Below are 10922 nucleotides of genomic sequence, written 5' to 3' on the forward strand. Positions count from 1 at the left end.
AAAATTCATGCTATACGCACCACCAAAAAAAGATTTTGTATTTCGATAAGTGGAGTAAAACTATGGAATAATTTAAGTATGGACATAAAAAACAGTAAGAAAATTGAGTTTAAACACAAATATAAAGGTATGTGTCAATCAAGATATGGGCAAGAACAGGCTTAATGATTAATCAGATGGGAGTGTGGATGTAGAATATGTATCCATGTAGTAATACTGCTTGCAAACCAATGATGATAAGATGATGTTAGGGGGTAGGACTAGATAAGTCTAACTTCTTCCTACTCCGTTCAAGCATGTACAAGGTATAAGCAAATTGAAAATATTTTTGTGGATATGTCTGGAATTACGTGTGATTACATACTGACTGTTGTTACATGTTTGAAAGAATAAATAAATCAAATCAAATCAAATCAAGCAACTGTTGAGTTAAACATGGAGAGATCACTGGGAGAGAAGCAGTCTAAGTATAAATGAGGTCTTACAGATGATTCTAAAGCCATTGTGGATGATGGCATGTCTGTGAGAGCTGTGGGAATGATTTGATTCATTTCAGTCTAACCAGGTAATGCCAATTTAGAAATTTGTTCCAACATTTTGGAGAAGTGAGTGCTTGTTATCTGACCAAGCTAGCTCTATTAGCAGGCAGCTTCATCTTGATCAAGTACGCCCTGTGCTTCTTGTGGTTACCTGGCATAGCCCAGCAAGTTGACATGCGCAATCCTACTTTGCTATTTCACTGAATTTTGTGCTGTGTTGGTCTCTGTTTAGAGGAGAGAGAGAGACTGCACAGCTGAGCACAGGGAGAGCAGAGGATGTAAAGGATCACTCTATACTGGCACAGTCAGCCAGTAACGGAGACTGTATGAGCAGTTTATCAGGAGGTTTGCACTCTCTGAGTGCTTTCTATTTGTGGTTTGAATTCAGTCCAGTAGCCACAGGCAAAAGGATGTTGACTGAGAACAGATAGGTGGCCACACACATCAGCAGATCTGTGGATGTGATTACAAGAAACACAGGCAGCACGTGTGCTGAACTGGATTAGAGTTCTATTCTCATATTTATATAAGCCCTGCAAGTAAGTCTACATGCCAGTGTTGACTAAATAAAGAAATGACAAGGATGATACCACAAAGACAGCAGCATTCAGCTCAGACAGACATCTGGAGGATGGAGGAGAAAAATGGCCAGGCATCCACACTGTGTTGCTAACATGACTGGCCATCACTCCCTTGACTTTAAACAGAACGCTATTGAAAAGAAGATCAATTAAATATGGAATTTCAGTCCAGTTTGTCTTCAAAGGGGGTAAAAGAGCTCATTATGTGGGTTCTGTGCTTTCTTGACTATTAGAAAGAGATGTTAGTCATGCCTGCTTATCTCACAACCTTATGAGCACAGGATTAGAAGATCAAAGGCTGACTTAGGTTTAATATTATAGAAAATGTAAGCTCCTTTTCAGAAGCGCTTTGGACTGTGTCCTTTATCCACTCTCAGTGCTTTGATTAAAACGTTGAAAATTCATATTCATTTCATCCACTGTGCAATGTGAAATTTACATCCCCACCTCTCAGATTAACGTGAGGGTGAATGTAAGCTATTTCAAAGTGGACCCTCGAAGACCTTCAAGTCAAATCCCTGTTGATTACATGGACCTCAGCACTGACAGAAATAAAGACAGAGCTAAGACAACTTTGAAGTACACTAAGCTGAGGGCATAGACATACTGCTTGCCAGGGGTGGACAGCAGCTTCTGATTTAATGAAAATATTCTGTAACCATTCAATTATACACTTGAAGGTTTAGAGGTGAGAAAGTGATACAAACACAATGGTTAACAAAAGCCAAATTTGGGAATGTTCTGTTCCAGTAGCTGTGGACCAGTCTAATGAGGATGTGTGTTTCTGGCACAAACTTCAGAGAGAGAATCCAGCTTCACTGTCTGATCTCCTCATGCTCATTATTCCCTGAGGAAAATGTGCTTCACCACAGAAAAGGACTCTGTCTTGTAGCAGACACTATACAGAAAACAGTCCCCCTTGTAAGAAGCTGATTTTTTTGTTATTCAGTCCTAAATTTACATTTGCATTTTTATATATTTAAATTGTAAGGGATACTGACAATAATTTTAAAAGTGGCTGACTTTTTCAAGCCCACACATCTTTCACCTCTTCCTGGTTTAGCCTGCTCTACTGTGGATTTCATTCTGTCAGTGCAAAAACAAAAATCTGTAGAGGAACCCTTTCTTTTGAACTTCATGGGACTGAAGCCAAACCCTGATGTTTGGTGTTGGTAATTTAGAAAATTGAAATGATGTGCCATTAAGCCCTGTTGTAGCTACACTGAAAATATCTCAGCTTAATGCCATGGGGTAAAAAAAAACAGAAATGGAAATGCAGCATGCCTTGCCAACAATTACAGCCACATTAACAATGTTGGTGTGGGGACCTTATTTCTTGGAGCTGGTTAACAGCCAGCAGTCTAGGATTCAGTTATAACTTGTCTCCGTAGCTACTGGGGTGTTCATGGTGATATGGGAGAGCATCCTTCTCTCTCCTTCTTTGTTCTTAGTTTGATATATTTGGACCCCACACATTTACAACTATCTTCAGTCCCTCCGGTTCCCTCATATCTGGTCTCCCCTCTTGAAAAGTAAACATGCCAACAAAAGCCTGCAGATGAGAAGTGCAAAAACAAAAGGGGGTCATTCAGTTTTTAATTATAAAATTTTTTTATTTATCCTTCTCTACATACAGATGGGTGACAAATTAAAGGAATAACCAACATCAAGTGTCTTTTGCTTCCATTTCACAATTGTTAATTGTTAAGGGTATTTCCCAAGTCTCTTATACAGTATGTTCTTTCCTACATCCTCAGTCAACCAGAACGACTTGCAAATCAACTGAGCATCGAGGATGTTCCAAGCTTCTCGTATCGACCCTGAGGACTGAGGATTGAGGAGGCTGCTGGAGGAGCCATGACTGAGGATACACAAGCCCATGCTTCATGGAAGTTTTTTTTATGAACAAGCCCCTTTATGAGAAATCAGTTGGTGATTGGACGCTTCAAACAAAGGAGAGGGGGAAACACACCTCATGTCTCATTTCAAGTCCTCTTTTCTTGCATATTTTTCTTGCATCTTACATGGGTGGGACTAAAATGCAAGGAATACTGTTTAGTAAATCGACTGCACTTGGACTAAAACCAACCCAGACCTGAGAAACAACCTAGGACTTGCTTCTGAGCAGGGCTATGCAATCACGCTTTTCAGCATGGGTGCAGTCCACATCTAAGACAATGAAAACACAAAAATCCTGGTAGGGTATGGGCATGGGATGGTTCCTGGTGGCAGTGGAAGAGTGGCTTCAGTAAGGTATGGGGCCACCACGTGCCACCAGAACAGTTACAGTGCACCTTGGCATTGATTCTACAAGCCTCTACTGGAAGGATGAACACCATTCTTCCAAAAGATACTCCCTATTTTGGTATTTCAATGATGGTGGGGGAGCCACTCTCTAACACATTTGTCCAAAATGTCCCATAGGTGGATTGACATCTGGTGACTGTAAAGGCCATAGTATATTATTCACATTGTTTACATACTCATCTAACCACTCAGTGACTCCTGGTGACCTATGGATGGAGGCACTATCATCCTGGAACAGATCACTTCCATCAAAATAAAATTGTTACATCATAAGATAAAGGTGATCACTTTGAACAACTCTGTATTGATTTGCAATGACCTTCCCCTCTTAGAGAAGGAGTGGACCTAAACCATGCCAGAAAAATATTCCCCACAAAAGAAAGGAGCCACCAGATCCTAACTGTTTGGGTCAAGCATTCAAGCTTTTCCTTTAATTTGTCACCTGTTTGTATGACCTATATGAAATATCCATCCAGTCCCAGCAGAGGCTCTCTCATCTTTAACTTGAGCTAAAAGTTGTTTAGCAGGAGACAGTACATCCTGCACACTGAGTTCAGTCAGGCTGTTTGTCTGCTCCGAGGCCTGTTCTGCAGGTTGTGGTTTGTGTGAAGCATGGAGACAGGCCTGGCTGGAGATCAGTATAGCTTGCCTGGGGCACGGTGAGGGGCCTCCATTTGTGGAACCTCTACTCTGTGAGCAAGGAGGGCTGGGGGCAGAGACAGAGGAAGGTTTGTCGGGGGTTGGGGGGGGACTTACAGTACACGAAACCTCAGAGACATCTGAGCAGATCTGCAGGTCTGACTTTCATCTGCCTCATCCCTAAGGCCATTATGCAGTTTAGCTGGGAAACGGCTGCTAAAATATACATCTGTCTTAGTGTCAGCACACACCAGCTTTCCTCTGTCTGTTGAGTCAATATTTAAATCATCAGTCTCCATAAATGTTTGATGTTAGTTTTTAACAAGCTCTGTCTCTAACACTGACAAGCCTGTGGATGGAGTGGCTGTTTACTGTCAGGGATGGAAAATGCTGCCTTCCTTTGTTTCATCATATTCAATAAGATCCAATGAGACTACTTTGTTTGAATAACTAGATAAAGGGCTCCAAGCAAAGTGTGCTTCATCAAGTCTGTTACATTCATTCAGCAATTCTGATGACACTGTTGCCAATACTGAATTTCTGTCAGAATCAAAGAGGTATTGCATATATCAGTTGATGCAAATCAGTGGAAAGCTCTCAGATTATAGCACAGTGCAAATATGCATCTTATTCAAAGTGAGAGGTCTGGTGACAGGGAATATGTCAACTCTGACATTTAGAATAGTGTTACTGCAAGCATAATCAGATGTAGGTAATTGTAGAAATGATTAGAGTATATTTTAACACATTTTGAGGTCTCTATTAAAGCTGGAATAATCTCAATTCAACCGCTTGGCTACAAAGTTTCAGTTTTGAGGAATAAAATGACCATTTACTGTAATGTGATGTTTCATTTTGTACTGTATAAAATATCATATTGATTAATGTGACTTGAATGCAATTAATCTATGTGTGTTCACCTTGTATGTATAGCGCATGTTCTTCTGTTGAGATCCCATTGAGTGGCTTCTGTTCCCACTGACAATCATTAAGTAAGTTAAGTTTGAATGCTTGACCCAAACAGTAAGTTTTCCAAATCTGCAATTTTCCACAAAAGCTGCAAACAGGGATTCCGACCTACACCACTGTGTACATATCTTCTTCACGAGGTCATCTTCTCCTATGAAGCTCATAAAGACAATGCCAGGTCAATGCCTTGCAGAGACAGCACCACCACTTGCGTGTATGTGTGTAGGTAGGTGCTTTTGTATTACTTACATCATGAGGACCGAAACCTGTTAACACACTCACACTATGGGGATTTGGCCATCCTTGTGGGGACTAGCTTCTGGTCCCTCACTGAATCATTGAATTTTAGGGTGGCAACATGGTTTAGGGTTAGGCAAATAGTGGTTAGGGTTAAGGTTAGGATATGTCTACAGGACTGACACTTATAGACAGACAACCACACACACCCACATTCACTCCTATGGGCAATTTAGAGTCACCAATCAACCTAAGCTGCATGTCTTTGGACTGTGGGAGGAACCCAGAGTACCCAGAGAGAACCCACGAAGGCACAGGGAGAACATGTAAACTCTGCTCAGAAAGGCACCGGGGCGGCCAGGGATCAAACCCAGAACCAACAGCACTAACGACTGTCCCAGTATGCCACCCTGCTATATAACAGGTTTAAAAAACTCTTTTTTTTATAAATGCAAATGCAGTTGCTGAAGTGCTAGTATCATATTCACATTCATCAAGTAATACAGGACAACTATTAAGTGTTGTTTCAGTTTTCATTTCAATGCCATATGTCAGAACAAGATCAAGAGTGTGATTAAAACAGAGTGGGTTTATTTACAGTTTGAGAAAAGTCAACTGAGTCTAATAATGAACTGAATATACTGTTGAGGCTGTCATTGTCAGCATCTACAGGGATATTAAAGTCACCTGCTAGGATTATTTTATCTGTACTAAGAACTAAATCAGACATAAACTCTAAAAACTCTGAATAAGGAGCAGGTGGACGGTATACAATAACAAATAAAACTGGCTTTTAAGTTTTCCAGTTTGGGTGTGAGAGACTCAGGGTGAGACTTTGTATGTTTTGGTCTAGGGTTGATTAATAGGCTTGAGTCAAAGATCACTGCCACACCTCCACCTCGGCCTGTGTTTCGAGGGGTATGACAGTTACTGTGACTAGGTGGAGTGGATTCATTTAGGCTGACATATTCTTCCTGCTGTAACCATGTTTCAGTAAGACACAATAAGTCAATGTGATGTTCACTTATCAAATCATTCACTAACAGAGATTTAGATGAGAGAGATCTGATATTTAATAGTCCACATTTGATTGTCCTGTTATTTTCTACTATAAGAGGAGTAGTGGGGGGGATTGTTTAAATGTTAGTGGTAGAATTTTATGTTCATTCATTGATTAACCATTAAAACTAAACCAGTTTGAGAAAAACAGTGCTATGTACATTAAAAGAACTTCTTGGAATTTTAAGACAAGAAAGACAGTGCTCTTTAGTAGAGGGTGTGGAACTTTCTTAATAAACTGAAAAAGCAACCAAGGCACTCATCTTAAGAGTTAAAATGCCTTTATTATACTGGCAATTGCCAGTATAATCAAGGTTGATTTTTTTTTTTTACACAGGTGCCTTTGTTGCTTTTTGAATTTATTTAAAAAATGGCATAGCAATTTTACTAAATTCAAAATTATCATCTTGATAATCTGCAATTAAACTCTCACAATAAATCTTTGGCCCCTAACATGCACCCCCAGACCTTGAAAGCAGACCCAGCTCTGACCCTTCTCACCCTGTGTGTTGATGCTGCACACATTACCTCATTTTCAGGATGCAAAAGGAGAAGGAATTGGTCCCCAGAGAAGAGTGTCTTCCCACCCCGCATGCAAGATTTATCCCTCTCTTTGGGGCCTCCCCTGGGCAAAAGGGAAGATTAAAACAAACAGCACTTTAATCAGTGGGCCCCGCTTCTCTCTGTTCAGCTGCCGACAGAAGGAGCCCTCTCCAGGAAGGCTGCCTCAAATCAAAGCTTCCTGCTCGCCACTTGCTGCTTTGCTGATCCGTATCACAACAACAAAACCAGCAGAAACAATTATTTATTCCGTTTGATGTGGGTTTTGAAGTTACTCCACCTCTTCCACTATGCCCCCCAAACCCTTCTTCCTCCACCCTTCCTCATCCTCGCCCAGCCCCTCCAGCTTTCTGTATCTTTTACTCCCAAGGAAACAAGGTCATGCCAGCTTCTTTATAAAGTAGGCCGCTTTGAAGGAGCAGCAGTTCCAGAATCAGTGTCTTTCTTATTTTACACTAAAGAAAGTGTGTCACTGTTTGAGAAAAAGTCGATGGGCTACTTCATTCAACTTACCGCCATCCTGCTGAGTGTGTCAGTTTGTAAATGTCACTTACACAGTGTAAAGTCTTACACACTAATGAATATTTTATTGAATTAGTATAGCTACCCTTAATGTGCCACAAGATCTACTAAAGCTGTTGTAGCCTCATCAAAAGGCTTGGCAGAGAAAGAGCTCTTCAAACATGGATGGTAACAATGCTTTTATCATTCCCTAAATTAATTTAATTGAGGGGGGTCATTTAATTCCACCTTAAATGTCTTCTAAGCTGATTTTGACAGGTATATGCTCTGAAAAAATATTGGGGGGTAGCAGCTCAATATTGTTATTTTGAACACGTTCCTGTGACACAATCTGCCTCACATTTTCACCGATCAGGCTACATCTTTAATGACTCGTTAAATCATGGTGGCTATCTGCAATTCATTAGGAGCCTGTTTTAATCACTGCCAAATTTGGCACCATCTTAATATGAAGAGTCATTCCAGAACTCACAGTTTGTGACAAAACTGGCTAAGAAAAATGGGTCTCTTGAACAAAACCTTTCAATAGTAAATCACCAAAGATCATTAGCAGCTTCAATGATGATCAAATAGAATGCTTATGGCACATTTTCTGTCAGCGTAGATGTCAAATTTTACTCTGCAAATGGTTTTAATGTTAACTGAAAAATGTGCATTGTGTGTGCACAGGATCAAACAGCTTTCAGTCAATTCAGTAATTACAAAAACCATAACACCATGTGACTGGAGTCACTCTGCACTTACATTAAGTATAACTAAGTTAAAGGAGGTGCTGGAGTTTCATCATGAGAATGTTTCTCTGTTTAAACAGCAATTGCCAACATTTTACTTATTAATCTACATCACAGTGGTGACTGTGACAGTGTATTTGCTATTCTACAGATGTGCTAATTAAAGCTACAGTATGTAATTTATGTAACTGGTACCGTTTTTGTCACAGTACATAAAATCGCACTCCATGCTGATCTTATACAGTCATAGTTCTCTTTCCTACACACCTCTGCGATATAATTTTACACACTTAAAGGGATGGGTTACAAAGGACTGTATACATTCTCTGACAATAAGAATCATTATCAGCTTTGACAGGCCTTCGCAGTCCAGCAGCCTGTCAGAAACAGCAGTCAAATGTGTTGAAATGTGTTGAAATGGAGAGTGGGATGGTTATTCTGAGAGCTCCGAACAAATTACCCAGCTCTGGAGTTGAGTGGGGTTCTACAGACTATGGCTCTCAGACTTGCTCACTGTACTGCACCAAGCAAGCAGTCAATACAGTATTTTGCACCATGTCAGGCATTATGAATCAGGCTTTTTGAGCCATATCTGTGGTTACTGTGTGTTGTTTTCAATCAAAGGATACTTTAATTTTATTAATAAAGTACAGTATGTTTCTGCTGAACAGGAAGGTATAGTTGAGCACAACGCAGATGACATCACCCTATTGTTTCCTGGTGAGTAAAAGGACATATTATGCTTTTGATGTTGGTGCTGTCAAGCATCAATGTTACCTAGAAGGAGATGTGAATGTGCAGTGCACTGAGATGTCACTAAACAAAAGAACTGATTAGTCCAAATGAAGGGATGTGGCTCCTAAATGAATGCAGCAAAGTGTGACAAAGCGCCAACTTGCTCTGACTAATACTGTGGCTGACAGCAAGCAGCAGGCCTGACTGGCACATCAAAGACACAAAAAAACACAAGGAACTGGAGGCATTAACAAAAAAAAAAAAAAAAAAACATCATTGCTAACTTTACCCCATACTCAGTGCCGACCATTCTGTCTGAATTGAGTCACTCTCAGTGGGGGAGGAGAGCTTTGAAAATAACTGTTTGTCTGCATGTTTCTGGTTTTCAGGGAACACAAACGGACTGAGGGGGCCATTTATCTGATTCTTTAAAAGAAAAAGAAAGGCAAAGAAAAAGGCAGAGCCTACCTGATGTTTTCCCTTTTTTGTTCATGAGGTGCTGTCTGTGCCTGCGATCCCTTTATCTGCCTTTCATTAGCGCCTCGCTCGCCCTCTTAGTAGGGTGGGTGTCTGGGAGACAGTCACTTTCTCTGAGCCTGTGATGTTTCTGCAGATTACAGAGGGCCTTTGAAGCCACTGCACTTCTCATTGCCAGGGCCCATGCCATCTGCCAGATTGACGGCAAAGTAGCAGGATGGGGCTGAGACACCCTCTGTTGATCCACACTTTTGTCTTTTATGTGTCACATTTGGATGTCGCGCGGCAGCCGCACCTTTGTAATCTACTGCTGGAACCCGCCTGAAATACTGGCCTCTGCAGCATACAAACACACAGCCACAGACAGGGCCTCCATAATTACTCTTACCTGTGGGCATCAATTTCTAAATGAGACAATTATTGTCATCCCCTCACGGAGATCTCTGGTTTTCCTCCTACTTTCCCAAGACCCTGGAAACTGCTATCATGTGAGTCCTTTTGTGCCTAACCAGTGGGAAGGATCTGATTGTTCATGAACTTAGGAGACTAAGTTTGTCTGTTGCTCGCTGGACAATACCACAAAGCAACCAGGCACACAAGGTTTACTTTACAAAAAAGTTTTCAATCATAAAGAAATATACTGTACTGAACTGAATTTTCTTCCAAATGTGGACAAACACTTAGAAACATTTCTGTTAAGATCTGATTTGGAAGGGTTTTATCAAGCAAAACCCTGCCCACCTTACTAACTGTTCCTATGTCTGTCGAGCGTTTCATTCTTACTTGGGACAAATGTGAAAGAAAGTCACTTTCGGCTTTTCCCGTTTAGGGGTCGCCACAGCGAATCATCACACTGACAACTCGCATGTTGACATTTGGCACGTGTTTTACGCCAGATGTCCTTTCTGACATAACCCTGATTCAAACCCGGGGCGCAGCGGTGAGAGCGCTGCGCCTGAACCACTAGCCTACCAGAGACTTGGGACAAATGTGGATTACAATAATAACTGTATCAAATTTGCAACAGAGAATTCTTAGTCAATTTTTAAACATTTTGTCTTTGATTTTAGAGAGAGGCAGACACAGGCAGGCTTCTTATTTTTAGCTGACAACCATCAATCTTTACAGCTGAAATGACAAGTGTTGCTGGCCCCATAAATTTACATTTGGTGGCTACATGCTGTAAATATTGCTTTAGAAGTCTAGTTTTTTTATTCTGGAAAAGATTTATGGTTTACTGTTCATTTTTTAACATTTCAGTTTTAATATTACATGAGAACAAGCTTTTAGGATGATAACACATCTGGGAAACGGCACTAGGTTTGCTGTAAAGTCATTTTTCCCAACAAATCCAACAAAAAGCAGGACAGTGTTGCTACTGTAAAAGCATTGAGGATCAGCTTTTACACAGTGGTACCCCACAAAATAATGTATGAAAATGCTACTTGGTCTTGGAAACAATAAAATAATAGTCATAAAATATTACCCCTAAAAGCTAGCAGACTAGTTAACACACTATAGTAATTGCAGATTACATAAGAGCAGAAAAACACACTATTTAATCC

Source organism: Monopterus albus, unplaced genomic scaffold, assembly GCF_001952655.1.
Source record: "Monopterus albus unplaced genomic scaffold, M_albus_1.0 scaffold17.1, whole genome shotgun sequence".
NCBI classification, from domain to species: domain Eukaryota; kingdom Metazoa; phylum Chordata; class Actinopteri; order Synbranchiformes; family Synbranchidae; genus Monopterus; species Monopterus albus.